The 20,565-nt window shown below is 41.0% G+C and overlaps 1 protein-coding gene across 7 annotated transcripts in view; it reads left to right on the top strand.

Annotated features, from left to right (window-relative positions):
- Positions 1 to 20,565, top strand: part of RBM47 (RNA binding motif protein 47) — a 135,860-nt gene that overhangs the window by 93,968 nt on the left and 21,327 nt on the right. Inside the window, exon 1 of one of the 7 annotated variants that reach the window (XM_090035799.1) lies at positions 5,438 to 5,451. The exons of 5 other annotated variants lie outside the window; for them this stretch is intronic. The gene's annotated coding sequence lies outside the window, so the exon portion shown is untranslated. Of the gene's footprint in view, positions 1 to 5,437; positions 5,452 to 11,571; positions 11,631 to 20,565 lie in introns of those variants that run through there. One more of the 7 variants, XM_090035796.1, reaches the window with a different exon arrangement.

Raw genomic sequence — 20,565 nt, 5'->3', positions numbered from 1 at the left:
TCTAAGCCCCTCACTCTCCCTAGTTACACTACTACCCACACTCCAATGCACACCCCCAGCCTTTCCTCCATTGGCCCTATGCCCCCACCCTGTCCAAGCCTGGACCCCAACCCACCACCCCTCCCTCCTCCTGGCCGTATAGCTCCCTCCCTGCAGATCCACTCCCTTCTCAGTACATTCCAGATGAGCAACTGTAAGAGGGAAGGATGGCCAAAGGGACCCAGTAGATAGAAAGTGGTCAGCAGATGCTTGACAAATAGATCCAAGGAGGTGATACTTCCCCTCTATGCAGCATTGGTCAGACTGCATTTGGAGTACTGCATCCAGTTTTGGGCACCGTACTTCAAGAAGGATGCTGATAGACTCGAGAGGGTCCAGAGGAGGGCCACTCATATGGTTAGGGTCTTACAGGACAAGCCCTATGAGAAGAGACTGAGGAACCTGGACCTCTTCAGCCTCTGCAAGAGAAGGCTGAGAGGTGATCTTGTGGCCGCCTACAAATTCATCATGGGGATGCAGCAAGGGATTCACCAGGGCACCCCTTGGGGTAACAAGGAACAATGGTCACAAACTGACAGAGAGCAGATTTAGGGTACATAGCAGGAAAGTTTCTTCATGGTAAAGGTGGCCAAAATTTGGAATGGGTTTCCAAGGGAGGTGATACTCTCTCCTACCTTGGGAGTCTTTATGAGAAGGCTGGATAGGCATCTGGCTGGGGTCATCTGACCCCAGCACTCTTTCCTGCCTAGGCAGGGGGTCAGATGCAATGATCTGTTGAGGTCCCTTCCAGCCCTAGCACCTATGAATCTATGGAAGGGAGCAGGGGGCTACAACCTACAGAGCTCCAGGAAGAATGCTTCCTGTAGGGTACTGCACTCCTGTTCAGACCCCAGGTGGCACTGCTGTGCTCTGTCAGTCCTTCAGGCTTCGCTGAAAGCTTCTCTCCAAAAGGGAACTTCAATCAGCTTTTTTGCTGCTGTTGTTTAATTTTTATGAAGGGCACATTTTTCTTGGAGGCTTTACAAACAGGCATTTTTACCCTGTTTTATTATGGACTGTCCATATATTTATCAAGAGTTGGCAACCCTGCAGTAGCAGCACAGTAGACTTGGGGTGAGGTGAGCCCAGGGCATGTGAGGTCCTACTATGGCACAAAAGAATAGACAGGAATCTGTGCCCCGCTAAAGGAACGAAGTGCAGACTACATGGGGGTGAATCGTTACAGGCCAAAGGAATGGAATGGCTTCACCAGCCAATCTGAACCTATGTTAATAGCTAGTGGCACACACTAGCTGATTTTACTGATAAAGCACACTTCTCCCCAAAGTAAAATCCTATAGACACTATCTTGCAATCCCCTGCCATCTAGATGTGAGCTATATGAGACTCCTTTACCTTCAGTGGCAGGATCCTTGTCCAAGATGTGTCTTTTGATGCGTGACTACCTTCCTGCATCAGCTTTTTTGCCAAAGGTGCCATCTGTGAGTGTCCCAGGTATTCTGATTGTAATGGTAATGGTGTTCATTTTGCTATGTATGAAACAAATACTGGCAGCTGAGAAAGTGCTTCATTTACAAGCAGCTAATCCTCTGTGTTTTGTAATTGTGGTAACAAATCACCACAGCTTGTAACAGAATATAAGCTAGAACAGTGGTTCTCAACCTTTTCATACTGGGACCCATTTGCCAAGATTGATGGCTTATCACGACCCATACCACTCTGGTCCTGCTGAAGCCCCCCACCCTCAAGGCCCTCACCCCCAAGCCACAGCACCCTGACCTTGCTGGTGCTCCTTGCCCCCACCCCTGCTGGTGCCCCTCACCTCCAAGCTACAGCCCCACAGCCCTGCTGGTTCCCCTCAACCCCACGCCACAGCCCTCTGCCCCTAGGGCCATGCTGGTGCCTCTCACTCTCCATCCACATTCCCCTGCACCCCCCCAGCCCTGGGGGGGAGGGAGAGGGGGTCCCCAGCTGCCCCCATCCTGTTTGGGCTGGAGTGTGAGCAGTGAGTGTGAGCCCCTGCATGTATGAGTTCTGGCCCCATGCCACAAGCCCAGGCACGCAGCTGCAAAAGACCACCTGCCTCCTTCTCCCACTGAAAGGCCAGGTGCCTTCTCCCCTCACTCCCCATGCCCTGGCACAGTTCCGCACCGGGCCACTGCCCCCAGTGCCAGAGAGAGCCCTGGCTATCCATCCCCCCACTCCCCATACTTACCTGCATCCAGTGGCTGGGGCTACAGCCATGACTTGGCCTCACTATGCTAGCCACATACATCTGCCCATGCAGATACACGTGCACATGCTACCTCCAATTATCTCAAGCAGCCACTTGTAGGCTGGAACACTGCCAGCCTGCAAGGGGAAGCCTGCACTTCCACGGGTTTTTCTGGGGACCTGCTTGTGACCCTTTCAAATATTTTTGTGACCCACTTTTGAGTTGTGACCCACCAGCTGAGAAACGCTAAGCTCGAAGACATGAAAATTAATAGATGTAATAAACACACCTTTCCAACATATTGAGACTTTTTTATTGGTAATATTTTTTCCTTGTGTAATTGAAGTTTATTTACATTACTTATGAAGAGGGAGGATAAATCAGTCAGCTTGAAGACAAACATTAGCTGTTTCCTTATCTGTCTCTCACTTTTTATTTAATATTCATATAAGAAAAGAATATGCCTTTTGTACAGTTCTGTTTGTTTTTAATAAAATATTAATAACTGAGACAGGAATAATATTAGCAGTATACCCAGAAATAATGTTTGTAGCTAAAGGAAGCTAGCAAATATTTATGCTGTGGTGCAAGCCAGCAGGAGGGTGCATCAAAGAATAAAACAGTGTGGCATACTGGTGTTCACACACAGAGTCTAAAGAACTCCTTTCAAATCCTCTTGTGTCCAATCCTTGTTGTAAAAGGAAAGTCTCATAGATTCCTGATTGTTTTCATATGACCTACAGTGAAAGTAGGCTTCAGAGGAGTCATTTATATCTTTGGCAAATACTGAACTGTAATGCATACCTCAGCCTCACCAAACATACACCAACACACCCTTACACAACCTTAATAATGAACTCTCATTCCCCTGTACTGACAGTTCAACATATTTGATTGTCATCAGATCCATGCATTTGGAAAGTTACTTTATCTTAATGTTGCTGAGGGGTAGATAGGAGTGCTGTAAAGGCCTAATCCTGAAGTTCTCATTCAGGCAAAACTTCCAATTTAAAGCAATGGCAGTTTTGTTCCTGATGGATTCTAAGATCAGGCCCATAATGCTTGTTTCTGGCTTGTCTGTGGAAGGGGTATGTATTGGAAACACATCTTGGGAGGTTCTGGCATAGGAAGAAAGTAACATTCTGAAACAAAAGTTGAAGCGTGCTGCTGTGGGGATTCAAGGCTTATGCCATGTACTTTTCCTCTACGACGGGTATGATTGCGTATTGTGCATGATAGTGCCTTTGCCATGGCACTGTTGCATTTTAAAAATATTGAGTATAATAGTGACAATTTTGTGGTGGATCTTGCTAGTTTTTAGTTACATTAGTCACACTTCTGCCCAGAAGTGGTTCCATTAGTTTCAGTAGTAATACTGGGTTTTTGATGCTGCCGTAGGTAAAATCTTCAAAAGTCCTCAGGGGTTTATAAGACCTGTTTTTACAGAAGTGTTTTAGGACCCCTTGAGCACATCCCAGGACACAGGCCGGATTGCCAAAGGTTTTTAGGTATGTAAAGATGCAGATAGGCATGGCATAGGATTTTGCAAAACATCCAGCCGGATTAGGACTGTCTCCTATTGAAAGTAATGGAGTTAAGCACTTAAAGTGTTTAACTCTTTAAAATCCTGCTAGGCACATATTTGTATGTTTAGATGCCCAAATAATTTTGGAAATCTAGTCTTTAGTGTTTCATTGATTCAGGCTCCTCAAGTATTTCTGAACTTTTGAAAATGTTGCCCTGTACCAAAAAAAGGTAATTCATGTACAAGGCGCAGCACTTAGAAAAAGAACCCATAATTGTTTTCTGTTCATTGTCATTATTTTTATTCTTTTGGCCTCTTAACACACACTTAAGAGGCTGCTACTCTAAGAGGAACAAGGTCAAATAAAGAATGTTGTCTTGCCACAGCATTTGTATAAAATACATTTGAACTAAAGAACACACCTTCCAAAAACTGGCAGAGGGTATTACAGAAAAAGCATAAGTAGCCTTAAGAATCCATGGCTTCAAACTTTTCTGCAGATATTATCTTGTAATAAAAAATACAATACTATCATAACATCTTTAAATCTTACAATTTCTGAGATACTGTATGCTGTGCAAAGAGTCTGATCCATATGGCATGGAGCAATGTTAATGAAGCTTTGAGAGAAAAGATTGTGCTATTTTGCCTTGTATTTCATAAGAGCAACATAGAAGAACATGTTATGCTTTTAAATAAAGTGATGTTGTCTCTTTAAACATTAAAATTGGCAAGGAAATGGTTCTGGAGACGTGTAAGAACCTGTTCTACAGAAACTCAAAGTGACTTATCAAAAAAGGGAAAAGGCAGTTGGTACAAACTGGTAGTATCATAGCACAGCTGCTAACAACTCCTTTTTATAGATGTAAATTAGTGAGATTTAGGCACCTTGGAGAATTGAAGGACAGGGGCTTTGCAGATTAGTTTTAAAGCTGTATTTTCTGAGGTGAAATACTTCATCTGGAAAAATATTTCCTGCTTGTTCCACTAGAGTGTCTCAGGAGCTATTTAAGGGCTTTTTCAGCCAAAAAAAAAACTCTTTTCCTGCTCACTTAATCTTCTTCTCTTAGTTCTTGTATCTGTAACAACCTCCCCCTGGAATGCCAGGCTGCTCCCCTATCGTCATGCAGATACCTCCTGAGACTCCAATTCATGACAGCAAGTAGCGCCAATTCATAGCAAGATCCCAATTTATTCTTTCTTTAAAAATGTATCTAGTTTTCACCAGCTTTTGTAGGAACATTTCTTTATCAGTGTGTTTCATCGCACTAAGCACATTACAGGCTATCAGCAACATATAGGAACACATGCATGTTATGTAGAAGGAACAGATGTAGGAAGCTTCCCACCACCTTAGTGCCCTTTCTATACCACAGTCACATCTACAGATTGCCCTGCAGTGTTGTAGTAACGTGTTATGTTGCCATACGGTGCACTATGGTGACTGTGATTCTGCTTGTCTACACATGATCACCAGGTATGTCACTATAGCAGCATGCTCCCCAGTTATAGTGTGCCACTATGGCGATGTAGCGGGGAAGTTTAAGCATGTGCAATGTCACCATATGGTGATGTGTAGACATGCCCCACAAGACAGATAGATACTTGGTTGGTGCAGGCTGTCATACTGCCACTGAAGCAACCTTTTAACTTTTTCTTTAAAATTTCCAATCATTGCAGACCCGACTGTACCTCAAGAGCTGCAACACTGGTAAGAAATCTTTTAGGAAAATGACTTGATTTCTTCTTTACCTCTCAACTAATGAATGACTGCAGTGTAAAGTCCTGTATAATTTCAGTATGGGTAAGAATGAAGGGTAACAAAAATGTTTAGGGGGCTGGAGCACATAACTTATGAGGAGAGGCAGAGAGCACTGGGTGTATTTAGTTTGGAGAAGAGAAGACTGAGGGGGATTTAATAGCAGCCTTTAACTATTTGAAGGGAGGTTCGAAAGAAGATGAAGCTAGACTGCTCTCAGTGGTGGCAGATGACAGAACAAGGAGCAATGGTCTCAAGTTGCAGCAAGAGAAGTTTAGGTTAGATATTAGGAAGAATTTTCTCACTAGGAGGGTAGTAAAACACTGGAACAGGTTACCCAGAGAGGTTGTGGAATCTCCATCCTAGGAGGCTTTCAAGACTTGGCTAGACAAGCTTTGGCTGGGATAATCTATTTGGCGCTGGTCCTTCTTTGAGCAGGGGGTTGGACTAGATGACCTCCTAAGGTCCCTGCCAACCCTAACTTTCTATGATTCTATGAAAATCTCAGTATGGGGAGAGGCAAGTGTGGACTGGTCTAGCTGGAACTCAGGTCTGGTAGACTATGGCAGTTTCTCTGTTCCTGTATACATCTGAACTGCAGTATGAGGAGGCACCTTGGTATACATCCAGAGGCATACATTTATGAGGAAGGTTGCTCCATTAATCCAGCTGTTAATTGTTCACTTGGGCTGGGTTGTCAAAGGGAGCTGAACACAACATAGGCCACACCTCTCCCTTGTGTGGCTGTAGATGGCTGTGTATCTTAACCGTGAGAGCTTGTTGGGGTGTGAGGCTTAGCCATACCTTTGATTCTGATTTGCTTCTCTCCTGATTTGGCCTTCACATAACTGGAAATCATCAAGAAGATAACTTCTTTTTAAGGAAAAACAAAAATGGCTACATGTTTCTGCTTATCTTGCAATGAAATGTAACACTGCTTTCAAACAGTAGAAGTAGAGAAGGATCAGTATGGAGACCCATTTGTTCTCCACAGCTTTCTGGATGGGGGATGAAGTGTTTAGGAGTGAATAGTACAGAGACTAGTCATCCTGGTACTTGGACAGCCTAGTATTAAAGCATCTTCTCTGTGCTAGGTTATCATTTCCATTGTATTCCTGGCCATGATACGTACCATATTTACTCTAATACAAGACAAGGTTCTATCCCCCATCAGCATGGGGACAAAAGCCCCTTGTCTTATATTCACATACAAAGAAACCACATTAAATACGCTGGCTATCATTAAACTGCTGCCCAAAGCCGTATATGCTCAGTAATGGAAATCAACTATAGCAAAAGCTGTGTTATCTCGCACTTTATCAACTGAAAAGATCCATTAATGGCATCCAAAGGACACAGCAAAAGTGAAACTGGAAGTCCCACTTCCAGTTTTGCTGTCATGGGCCAAGTTCTTCTTCTTCACTTCTTCAGCCCATGGCCCAGGGCAAAGTAGCCTGCCCAGGGCACCCTTCCCTGTCCCCTGGCACACTGATGCCAAGGAGTTCACCAGATGGTGTACATTTGATTAGCCGGCATATTTGATTAACCAGCATTCCCCATTCCTGGGGGATGCCAGATAACAGAGCTTTTGCTATATGAAGTTGATGAAATGCAGCCAACACTGAGCAAGACTATAAAACACATGGTCCACATTGGGCAAACATATTGATAGGAGTATTAATTCTTGATAGGTTAAGTGTAGCCCTTCTAAATAAGATATATAGTAGTGCCCATAGCACTCAGTCCTGCTCAACACCGACTCTTTTTCAAGTCATGGTGAGCCACTACATTGAATACATTTCCGTTTCCTCTTTACTCCCACAGCTGAGCTGTGCCTTTCTTTCCCATTTCCATTGATTCCTGTTTCTTCACTAGCCTTAAATGTTCAGCAAACACCACCAAATGGAGCCCCAAACAATTGACCAAAAATCCCTCTGTTGACCCCTCTTTCAGCCTGCCACATATGAATAGTGTGGTCCTGCCCTCCATGAGGTGGAGCTGGACCAGGTTGCCCTATGTTTCATATAACAGGATCCCAGGCATCGTGACAAGAACACCTGGCTTGAGTCATGAGTGAGGGGCTAATTAGCACATGGATCCTTTGTGGAGGGTATATAGAGTACACATATGTACTGAGGATTGCTGAGTTGTGGCATCACCATGGCTTGAAGTGCTGTTGACTATACTGGGACTCAGCCCAGTGAACTATATAGTAAATCATGAGCTTTTTGGCTTTGGACAAATATCTTTTATAGTTTGTACTATATATAAGTACAAAAGTAATGCTTAAATGTGTATTTATAGAGTACCTTTACTAAAACTTGCAGCAGTTCCATAAAAGGTAAAATGCATCATTTCTGGATGAACTAACTGTATGGGTGCCTGTAGTAATTTGCCTATATGCAAATTACTATAGGTATGTTTATTTCAAGGTCAGTGTTTCCAAGTTTGCCCCTCACTTCCATGTGCTCAGCAAGAACAGGGTCTAACAGTAAGTAGGGTTGTGGGGAGAGGAGTTGCAGGGGGAAAAAGATGAGGAGGCAGAGGACAAGAGGACTACCAGATCCCCCAGATTTATTTCCCCTGCTGTCACAGTGGGAGGAGGGATATATTTAAAGCATATCTCCAATAATTAGATTCAATACCTGGAAAATAATAGCAAATTTATTGATAAATATGCCCCTATAACCAGAGATAATGTGTTAGGGAGGTCAGCAATATAGAGAACCCCCACACTGGCGGGGAAATACACCAGGATGGGGATTTTCAAAGGAGGCAAGTGCTAATTTTCCATGAAAACCAAGGGTCTTGTTAATATACATAGGCATTGAATTCTGTCTCGGGTTCCTTTAAAATCCCAGCTGAGGTGATCCAATAGCTTTCTTTCCATTCTACTAGTAATGATAACATCAGCTCTAAATACTGCCTAGCAACTCTGTTGCTTCACGTTTATTATTTAAATAACAGTCAGGGCATCTCCTGGAGATTAATGACCAGCCGGATCTAAAAGTAGAAAGGGAAAAAAACGCAAGGAAGAAGGCATTTGATTTTATTTCATGGGAGACGTAATTTCAGCTGTTGTATGGAAGACATTTTTACAGAATTAATGTACCTCGTATAAGCCTGTCCAGTTACTACTGTCATTGCTTTCTTTTCCATTAATATGATAGTAAATTTCCTGTATATTCAGATGCAGACAGGTTTTACTTGCTTAGCTTGAAGTTTACTTGAAGTTTATTGCTTATTGTTGAAGACATTAGGCAGTAAAAATAAAAGCTTTTTAAATATTTTTAGTCATCTGACAGAAAAATGTAAGGTTGGTTTAATTTAGAGAGTAAAATATTCTGTACAAACTAGACTTTGCTGGAGCTCCACGAGTATGCCGGAGCTAAGGATCTCATGCTTCCACGGTATTCATCCGATACCTCTAGTTCTTCACTTCCCTACTTAGGACATTAAGTTTAAAGCATGGTTTTGACTTCTGCAGGAAGTAAGACCTCATAAATTCTAATCTCAACTCTGAGACAGACTTCCTCCATAGCCTTGGACAAGTCACTTGTTTTCTATGCCTTGGTTTCCCAATCTGCAAAGTGATGCCAGTGCTTACCTACCTTACAATGGTAGTTAATTAGATAATGTTTGCAAAGAGTGAAACTTTGAAGATGAAAAGAATTAGGTGAGGATACTTGGCCTGCAACCATTATGGGCCAGGGATTTGCCTTTGTGTTTTATACAGTGGTTATCACAGTGAAGCCCTGGGCTCCACCACAAGTCTAATAAATAAAACCAAATGCCCAGAACACATTAACTGCAATAAAACATTTATGAGCGGTAGTGTACCTAATCACCTTTCCTGCCAGACCTCAAGTACACCCACAGAAAACATTTCCCTAGCTTACTGCTTTTCTCCTACCCCTGATTTTCCATCCTTCCTGGTCTCTTCCTTCTGCAGACTTCAGCTACTATCTTGTCTCCTTTTATCTATCTATTAAGTCTCCAGAAGGCCCATATCATAAATACAGGCAATTATCCCTTTTCAGCAATGCAGCCCACTCTGAGTCACAATTAAGTCTCTCCTATAACTTCTCCTATTCTTATGGAAACTGTACATACAGAAGTACTACAGAGAAACAGTCACCTCAGTGGCAATGAGGTACTGATAGGTGTGTCTAAGGTAGTCATTCTTAACATTTTTAGATTCAACACACCTGTCATTAAGCTCAGGGATCCCCTCAGAAGATGCTAGCTCTTAGCTTTCATTTGTTTTTGGCTACAGAAAAATAATACAGCAATGCTTGTATTACAAAGAACTCAGAAAGAACACAAGTCAGAAACATTTTTGACACTGTAGATTCCTAGTTGAAATCCCTGGGTTTATCTTGTGAATCATGGGCAAGTGTTTGCACACCTAACACTGCTAATATTGCAATGTGCCCTGTTGCACCCTCGGAAGATCTCACAGCACCCTGGTTGAGATCACTGATCTAAGCTTTCCTAAAACAGCCTCTACCAAATCCAACATCATGACCTTAACAAATAAACAAAGAAAGACAGGTTTGCTGGTTTGAACTTTTAATCTCCAAAGAAAAGGAATGGGTGCACCAACTAAAAAAAGCCCCCTATTGCAAATCTATTCTATAAGCAATGAAGGGTATATGTAGTTTATGGAGGTTTTGTTTAGTTTGGGGTTTTTTTGCAGGGGCAGGTATTTGAATTGGAATACATTATATTTTCAGTTTGCTACAGTTGAATATAATAAAACATGGATGTGCTGTAGTCATGTCCACTTACGATGGAATTCACAGTGCTTTCAGTATTTCATTGTTTCAAATTCAAGAAAGGAATCTGGTTAAGACCTAATTTATGGATAAAACTTTCCCCTTAAAGGTTTCTGTTTTTAAGACCCCAGGAATTTTATAAATTAATGTTTCCTCTTCAGAAACAAATCACTCTGTCTAACCCTTATACCAACACTGCTGAATATGTTTCAAGTCAGAATTCTCAAAAACAGTTACTGAGTTAAGGAGGAAACCCAAAATCTGGCTCTGCCTTTAGGAAGGATTATAATCTATAAATTAATTTTCATGCTTCCATATTTCTTTTTAGCTTTGTATAGACAGTCTCCCACTCCAGAAATAAATCAGGTTTCTAGGACATACTTTTTCCTCCTTTTCCTACTCTCTGGTTGCGCTGCCAGCTGAACCGACAAACTCAGTGTCCAAAGAGTGTTTCATTTTGGTTCCTTAACTGCTTGAAAAGGTGTGTTATTTACTTTACCTAAGTGCTTCTGGGGCCTGGTGTTCCGTTGTTATGTACAAACCATTTTTACTGTCATGAATCATGTTTTACCGCCCCTTTGCTTTTACTTCTGTACCAGTTTTTTTCCTTCCAAGCAAACACATTTAGAGTTCCGTGTTTCCAACAGAAATCGTCTGAGCCAGGTATTCGCCTTTAATTATTCTTTCATTCTTAATGCTTCCAAGATTAGCAAAAGTACCTTTCACTGGTTGTATTCCAGTTGATTTTTATTTCAGCCAAAGGTAAACTGACTGAAAGAAACTAAAATTTTTTTGCTAAACAAACAGAAAGAGGAAGATTTGACTGAAAACATCACACTGTCAAGTAAAATTTGCCCTTTCTTTATCTTATCTATTTTGAGTAACACAAGCTATTTGCACAATGCCTTGTGCTAGGAAGAAGTTGTTTGTACATGATTCACTCCCTTTTGCAAGTTTCAAATTTTGAGTGAAAAGTTTTCGGTTAAATTCCTCCTGCCTGTGAAAATGTCAGCACTTCTCCTCTCTGTTCTTCCCCTAAGGTTAAAATTGGACCTCCCAAAATCCATTAGTCACAGCTAGTTTTCTATTAATTTTCAGACTGCTTGTGAGAGCCTTCTGCATCTGGCCATTCTAACATCCCCTTTTCTTTCTGTCCCACCCACTCAGCCTCATTCCAGGTGCCCTTAACAAATGACTTCCAAGGAATTTAAATGGCTAAAACTCATTGACCAATAAAGATATGCATGTACTGTATAACATTGTTACGCAGTTCTAGTGATTAGAAGGAAAGGTTGCTCAAGCAGAGGTGCTAGTTCTATTGACCTGTCGCATTAAGATTTCAGGATTGCAGAGGTAAGGGAAACGTTATTTGTTACCTACGGTTTTTGGTTTGGTTTGTGTTGGTAAAGCAATGGAGACTCAAACTGTTTCATTAGCCAAGTATTAAATTTGTTTTTTCCTTAATTCAAAGGGCTTCATAAGTTGCACAAGTAAGAAACTATTATTTCTAAACATGTGCAATAACCTCAGCAAACAAATGCCTAAAAGAATTCCCTGTCACCTGACAAAATACGTATCAGAACTGTTAAAATGAAGACTAGTATGTTTAACCTTCTAAACTATTTCTACCTGCATAAATTCCGGTTCTAAAGGGTCATCTCCCATTAACTTAACTGAATAAAATCAAAGGTATTAATTTGCATCCTTCTTACCTGTTCTTTAAAATGGGTCTGATCCTGCCACCGTTCTTCAGGTTGATTAGTACTTGATTCCTATCTTTTGAAAGGAATTTAAACAGAAGCAGGTCCTATATGTGCCATGTCAGCTTGAGACAGATACCTTTGGGTTTCTAGATAGATGGTAGCTAGGGGGATGTGCCGTGATTATGAAAACTTACGAGTCTATGCCATTCTGCTTACAGAAGTGTTTGATATTCTGGTGTTGAGAAGATGGAATTCTAAAAACATTTCATTCACATTTCACTTATGGAAAGTGTGTGAAATGTTTGAAACTTGTATATTGTATGCAGGAAACTTGTATGCAGTCAAGGAAAGCCAGTCTTAATCTGAATACCCTAGAAAGTTTTTTGAGTTGCCCTCACATTAATTATGCTGTCTGAGCTGACTGAGTTCACAAATGGAAAAAATTAGTTTGATCGATTTTTGTTTCAAGGAAAGGAGACCCTAGTTTAAGATTAAGGTAAAATATTTCTCCTATTTAAATCAGTGTCAAAATTCCTGTGAACATATATGAGAAGGAGGGTTGGATCCATTAACTTGAATATGATGGTGTTCTCCTTTAAATAAAGTGTGATGGAAGATGTGCTCTGAAATGCATATTTGGCCCCATATTTTACACCCAAATCTGCCAGTGAAGTCAATGGGAGCCTTTGGGCATGCAAGGAGTTGAAAATTCCTTCTCTTTTATAAAGCTTCCTGGTAAGTTAGGCCTGGACTTGGTGGGAAAAAGTGCGTATTTTTTCAGTCATGTTCAGTCCAGCACTGAAACCCCTTATACCAGTGGTTTTCAACCTCTTTTCATTTGTGAACCCCTAAAAATTTTGACTGTAGGTGCAGACCCCTTTGAATTGTCAGTGTTGGGTATTCACGTACTTTCAACTGATCATAGTCGTCTTTTGCAGGCCCCTTAGACACAGTATGTGGACCCCCAGAGGTCCACAGACCACAAGTTGAAAATCACTGCCTTATACTCATAGCAGGCGTGAAAACATTTTAAATGGCTATGTTGCATCCAAATATCCCATCCAGCCTTAAAAGGTTTAAGAGAGTTTATTAATCGAGTTAAGCCAACATGATTGAGCTAACACAATTGCAAAGCGTACCCATTTTGTTCATCAAAGCAAGGCCTTCAGGGTGTCTATCAAAAAGTCAATGCAATTGACTTGGGGGGGGGTTCCATTTTTTTTTATGGTTTTTGCACTTTATAACAAGTTAGATCATGTGCTGTATAAAAATAAGTAATGTTACAGGAAGAGGAGTTTTGCTAATCTTTGTGAAGTGGTGACTTTCCATATTGTATTTCAGTTTAGAAGCACTCATTCGATGAACCAAATGTTTTACCTTTTTCTTCATCATTAAAAAGAAAGGGTTAGTGAAACGTGAATTTCAAATGGCATCTGCCTTTCCTCTTGTTCCTCTCCTAGGCCCAAGGCAGACTTATTTCAAAATCATACACATTTTTACCAATGTATTCTCACACACTTAAAATGTCTTGATCAAAAAAAGTGTTCTTGCCTTCTCAGAGAGATCCTACCCCAGTTAAGCATTTTTTTTAATTGATAATGTCAACCCTGGGTAGGGGTTACAAGTATGGGCAATCTCTTCCTTATACTTGTAAACCCTGTTTCTCAATTTCAATCAGAGGTTCAAAGGTTTGCACAAACTTCTCAGATCAGAGGTCAGGCACTTTGCAGCTCAGTTCTGCCGATATGACAGAATTTCACAGTTATGATGATTGTTTTTTTCCCCCTTCTGCACACAGGCAACGCCAGGCAGTTAACAGCCTGATCTGTACGAGTCAGCCATTGGTACCTGAGTTTAATGAGTAACTAGCTGGTACTTTAGTTTCAGTGGTGCAAGGTGCATGTTATAAAAGGGGTCAAATGTCAGTGCACAAAGGAAAAAAAAAACCTGCTGCAGTTAGTCACTAACTAAACCAAATGCTTGGAGTTTAATTTGCTTTTAAGAATGAGCATTCACATCTGCTGATGATCATTTTTTTGAGCTGAAGAAAACATTTTGGACTATGTTAGGTTTTGTATTACCCTGCTCTTTGTAACCCCACACAAATCAGAGCTGCATGGTGGCGCACCCCTGTCATTGTTAGTATTCACGTGATAAACAAGAAACTATGAGAAATGATCAAAGCAAATCTCAACAAGGAAAAAACATTGCAAAAGATTAGAGAGAATTTAAAACAATTCATGCTTTTTATAAATACAAAATTAACTAAGCAAATAGGCTTTCTACTGAGAGTCAGGACAATGTTATGTTTAATTCAGGGCCTTCCCTAGCAACTAACTGAAGAACTACGTCACAAATGCTGAAAAAAGTGTCATTATGGAAGATCTATTTTAGGCACTTTTGATCCTGATGTAATCACTCTTCAGTAAATAACATTTTAGGATCATAATCTGACAATATTGTAACAGTAGGCTAAATTATACCTACATTAACACCCGTAACCAACTCCAACTGATTTCCAAAGACATACTCAAGGACAGAATTTAGGTCAGCGTGTTTTATGTAGGGTGTTTCTTCCAAAAAGGGAGGAGTGAACTGGATGACCTTTTGGTTCCATGTTAATCTTTCTTTTCCCCTGTTTTCTGTGTGGTGGTTTAAAAAACAGAAACAGAAAAGTTTAAGAAACAGAACAACCTTAAGCTTGTAAGTCAAGATCTAAATTGCTGTTAAGTAAACACAGGTTCGTAGTCCAAAGTGAAAGATTACCTCCCTTCCTGGAAAGATTTTCTTTCTTTAGGCAGAAATTTGTAAAGAGGGCATGCATATCTATCTTACATTCTTTTACAGGAACACTGGTTTTGCAATTTTCAGAGTAAATGTACTCTTTAAAAATGATTTTTGTATGTTATTAAAACCTATCCATCTATTTGTAAAAACTTGCAGCCTTTTGAATTGTCACGTTGTATACTTTATTTTGCAGCAGTAGTATATTTTCTTAACTAATGAAACTAGTAAGAGAATGCACTGATATAAAATAGATTGAACTAAAGGAATTTGGGATTTTTATGGCATATGTCATAAACATGGGCCTATGTGGGAGTGATAATAAGCATCCTCAACTCCCATTCCCATGACATTACAGCCTGCTTCAGGAACAGTAGACCTACAAAGCCAAATCCTGGTCTCACTGAAGTTGCTAGAGTTTTGTAATGAGCTCCACCTGCCTAGAAAGACCAATCTTAGATAAAAATAACTGTTTAACATCTATGTTACACAGTATTTTAGATAGTCAGAATATGGTTCGGAAGGACTTGCAATAAAATGTATTATAAGGGGAAAAAATTGTGGCATGGGTTTTAGGTGTGGGAGAATTTAATAATGGTTTAAAGCTCTGGCATATAGGTATCAAACAGTTTTTATCATGGTGCATGTTACACACAGAGGTTCAGTTCCTTTTCCACCTATAAGGCATCTAAGTATGATTCTGTTTCACCCTGAAAAACTGTTAATGTACCTACTTTGCACCACACCACTTGTCACAAAAAACAACAAGCAAGAGGAAGACCCATTACCTTTTGCACCAACTGTTTTTCAGAGATTTGGGCAGGACAGAATAGAATTACACCCAAGTCCACCTAAGCATCTAATAGGTGGAAAATGATCTAGCTCCAGGTAACCTAGACTCACTGATTTTTTTTTTTTCCTTTGGGCAAGTGTCCTGTGCAAATGACATCAGAGTAGCTGTCAGTGTAGGATCCCCAAGCCTACATATTTTGCCATTAGGCTACCAGCAAATAAGATCAACCCATTAGCAAGCATTACGCCTGGTAGCAGGATCAGGTCCTAAACTGCTGGCTAGGGACAGAAGTGACACATAAACTGGTTTAAGTGATCAGAAACAGGTTTAAATCTGTAACAGAACAGAAGTTCAGTGCACTTAAACTGCTTTTAAAATGACTGAAGCTGGTTGAACTGATGACAGTAGTGATCCCCAGCAGCTGCTTTCAAGCATGGTGAAGACTAAGGTCTCAAGTACAGCCACACAGGGATGCCTCAGAGCAGGGCCATTGAACTGGTGGCTTGTGGGCTGCATGCAACCTGTCAGGGTTAAACTGCGGTCTCTGACCTACCCAACTGCTGCTCTTCCCATTGCTCTGGTTGCATGTGCAGCAGCTAGAAGCTTTGGACTGCCCCTCTTGCCTGTGCTTCCTGTCCTGCCCTGGGGTGCTGAGAAAGTAATGGCATGGGGCACAGCATGGCGTGGTGTGGTACAGCAGAGGAGCCAATGCTCAGAGAGCTAAAGGTAGGGCTGGGGCAACTGCACCCACCCACGCGTGGTACAGCCATGGTGAGGGGAAGTGCCCATGTGCCTGATACAGCAGAAGGGGGAGAAGAAGTCCCCACATGCCCAGTGCAGCAGGGAAGAGAAAGGTCCCCATGCCCAGTGCAGGGAGTGGGGAAGCATCCATGTGCCCAGTGTAGCAGGGTGCCCAGCTGCTTAATATAGGATGGGGAAGCACCCAGGAAGCCCATGGCCCTTAGCCACAATATGTGGCCCACAGCAACATAGTGCATGGAGTGCTCCTGGCTGCTAAGAAACTGGACAGGCCTGCCTGAGAGCATCTTCACTGGCACTTTTCTAAGCCTGGAGGCTGTGTATGGGAACAGTGTGTCAGGATGTAGTGTAGACACGTCTGATGACAAACAGGCTCTCTGATGAAAGTATTAAATTAATACAATAATCTGATAAATCTCTGCATGGATTCTCTAAATGAAGTTAGTTCAGTTTGTCAGCTGTTATGTCCAGTTACACAACTTGGTCGGGTCCTGGCCCCAATCCATAGATACCAGTGTGTAAAAAAAAAAAAAAAAAAAAAAAAGGAGTGAAATACAACATTTATATGATGAAAGGGAGAATGTTGTGATACTTAGTGCAGAAGTCTAGGCACCCCGCTTCTCTTTACACTTTGTTTCTTTACAAATATATTAGCACAAACCATTAGCTTTCCCTCTGCAATGCTAGCTTTACTAATGTACTTGTATAAGTTTAACAACTTAAATTTAGAGCATAAGATCTGATACCACTTTCCCTGAAATCAGTTGCAAAACTCTTATTGTTGGGACCTTGACCAATGTACCAATAGTTACAGATGTGTGGTTAGTAGAGGTGAGAATTCCTGACCCCACCTTGTGAAAGTTAAAAGTTTGGAGAATCCTCCGGCCCTGTCAAATCTTTCATGACTGAAGGAAAATAAGAAAATTCCAGAAACAAGAGAGAGTAATACAGTTTCTCTCTTAGGTTCAGTAGTAACACCTGTTTATGTATTAAACTGTATTATGGGAGTGTATTGCAGTGGGGGTATACAGGTTATCATATATAACAAGATGTCATTTAAATGAATTCCCGTACATTTCTGGTGCAGAAATCACAGTACATGAATTTTCTGACATGTCCCCTTTCAAACCTGAGAAAATAATATATTTTTGTAGGTTTATGTGCTTTTCCCTCTCATGGGACAATGTTTCAACCTATAAAGCGCAGGTATTTAAAATATATATGTCCATGTTTCAGTTTTTAATATATCCTAGTATCATCATGGTGTTTCTGCAGCATAAAATGCAGCCTCTTTATTGTGAAAACAGTCATTCCTGCTGTTGACCATGATGGTTGGTACATACTAGACCTTAATTCTTCCTTTTCTATTGATTCATGTTGGCCTTTGCTTCTGTAACCTCATCCTCTCTGGCCTTCTCACGTCTCCCAACTCACCTCTACATCAAAAAAGGGAACAGAAATCATTATCATCTTACATGATTAAGACTGCTCATATGCCTTCACTGGCTTCCCTTTTTTTTTCCATAGCAGTGGAAATCTTCATAAAATTCAAGGTTCTGTGCAGCTTTGCTACCACCTACCTCTTGCATCGTGTTCTGTTCAATCCTCTCTCTGTTTGTTTCCTCCTCCTCCTCTCTCACCTATGTGACTTTTACAAACCTTTGTCATATTTAGACCAGCCTCCTCATGCCCATGTACCAAGTGCTCTCCACTCATTCAAATCCTGCTTACAGTGACTTCCCTTTGCTAGCCTCCCAAGCCTGACCTTCTCTCCTACAGTCTGCTCACCTACTTACACTGCTTCTTAATAATTAGCACTGTATATTTCTGAATTATGCCCTCTCCTTCTCAAGAGCAGAGAGCTATCACTTTACAAGTTTGTGTCTGTGTACCCATGACATTCTATATAACAAAATAAAAGGTGCTATATAGACACTTCCTTCTTCATCAGCCAACTTTAGCACCCATCAAAGTAAGTGGGATTCTCCCCATTGAACTTGGAAAAGGGTTGAATAGAGCCCTATGCCCCTAATACAGTAAGGTTATCAATCCTTCCCTGGGGGCTGCAGGGGGAAGGGGGAGAGGATGGAGCCTCTTAAAAATCACTTGCCCTTGGATTTCATTTTATGAGTTTCTTTTTGGAGTGATTAGCCAAAGAGACTCACAGGGCCTAGTAATCAGCTTTTACACCACCATGGGGAGAGTGGGGGGAGAAAAGCAGACATAAAATACAACCATATACAAGTATAACATACTTGAATCCAGTGTGCATTTACCTTGTGGGGGGGGGAGGAGTTTATACTTTACATTGCTGTAGGTATTGTGTCTGCAACTTCTGTAGCAATTATCTGTTCAAGGCAAAAAGTATTTCCTGTTCCCCTGTCACCTTCTAGCAAATCACAGTATTATGATATCTGCATGGAATTCCCAACTCTCAGCCGACCACATGTTTAAGGAATAGGCTCTCTCTACACTACAGATACAAGTTAAGGAACTGAGTTGCAATAAGATACTTACTCTCTTGTCTACTTACCAACACGGAGCACAATGGTATATGTAGCAAGTGTTCAGAAGACTGGGCCACAATATTGTTCCAATATAAGTAGGCTGAACTTTAACTGTGCTTAAAAATTTCATAGCTAGATTTGAGGGCCAGCAGCTTGCAACCAGTTTCTCTTATATCTGTGTCTGTAGTACAGGTAGGTCCCTCCTGGAGCCAGAAGTCTCACCCTTCCACAGACATAGTAGACCACCAGTGCTTATTTATTAAATCAAACCGAAAATGAATGCTCATATTCAGTCTCTGGTTTTGTCACTGCATGACAAATAATTTTGATAAGAAATGAAAAGAAGCAAAACTGCTCTAACTGCATATGTGTAAATAAGGTGTAATTTTAAGCTCTCTAAATGAAACAGTTCTGTGTCCATTACACTATTTCCTATTAAAGGTTTAACTTCATAGTTATTTTCTTATCAGAAATCTTCAGACAGGTACACTATTATCAATAACAGCACTGTTGCTGAACTGTAAATATCCTACTGGCAGATGCTGGGGATTCTCCAAATAGATTCTGATTTAATTTGTGTTACTTGTTACACTGATTATTACATATAATGTAATATTTTATTCACATGTTGGGGAAAAATGTAATTTAGCCTTTTTTGAGAATCCAGTAGGAGAGGTATTTTAAAAATCTTTTTGACTTCCTCTTCAATTGCAGTGGTGCTTTCATGGCTACAATTAAATTTCAATAGCTGGACTACTGTGGACGAATAATTTAAAATAAATAAAACGAGGCTCAGGCTTTTTGAATGTCTGTCCCCAGCCTGTATGTTGATGGTGACTCGGAGCAAAATCACTAAGTCAGCAGCATGACTCTGGCACAAGTGACAGTAGGGTTTGATTCTGAATTTCTTTCTCTTAATTAGGACAGAAATAATTATGTTTATATGTAGGAGTTGGGTAATCAGCCACCTTACACGATGCCACAAAATCAGTCATGGACAGAATACATCAGTATTTGTGACATTGGTTTGTCTATGTAGTAGTGGTAAATTGTGCCAACTTAAAGAACTGGGCAAATTAAGTCACCTAATTATGAGTGTAAAAGCTATGTACATACCAGTGACTTGACAGTGGTGGGAAAAGAGGTTTAGAAGAAAAAGGAGGAGAGATCTTAAGCAGCAGAATGGTAACAGGAAAGCACCATGTGTCTCGCATTCATTCACATACACCTATATTGCATCATGTCTCACCTTTGTTGGCTTGCAGCCCTTTTTTCATAATGCGCCACTCCCTGAAAACTGACAGCTCTTTTTATTTGATATTTATGTCCCTCCTACTTCCTCTAGTTGCCATATCACAGCCAACATCATTTTATGCACAGTTTTGCATGAGAATCCTTTCAGAGTCCCACATCAATGTTCCTTAATCTTCAGCCATACAGACAGCATACCAATAACTGAGTTGCAGTCACTTATATAGATGAGACAGCTATTCAACCAGAATGGTTGATAATGAGCAAAGCAGTCCGCCAGAGACTTTCCAAGGCTGACTGCATATAGTCTCTGCAGAACCCCTGGCTTCTGATTACCTGGGCAGTGAGAGTCCAGGATAAGGAGTACAACCTAAGTTTCCAGCATAGAGATCATCAAGTAGGCCTTAGATCCAGCCCAGACAAAGCTTGTTTTGTTTTGTAACATGTTTTTTAATTTTAAATGGAAAAGAGGATTAGAATAGGGGAAGAGG

This window comes from Crocodylus siamensis, chromosome 2 (assembly GCF_052110815.1).
Source record: "Crocodylus siamensis isolate JL-2025a chromosome 2, ASM5211081v1, whole genome shotgun sequence".
Classification (NCBI taxonomy): domain Eukaryota; kingdom Metazoa; phylum Chordata; order Crocodylia; family Crocodylidae; genus Crocodylus; species Crocodylus siamensis.
The sequence above is the reverse complement of the archived record's forward strand: the minus strand, read 5'-3'. Positions and strand labels throughout refer to the sequence as shown.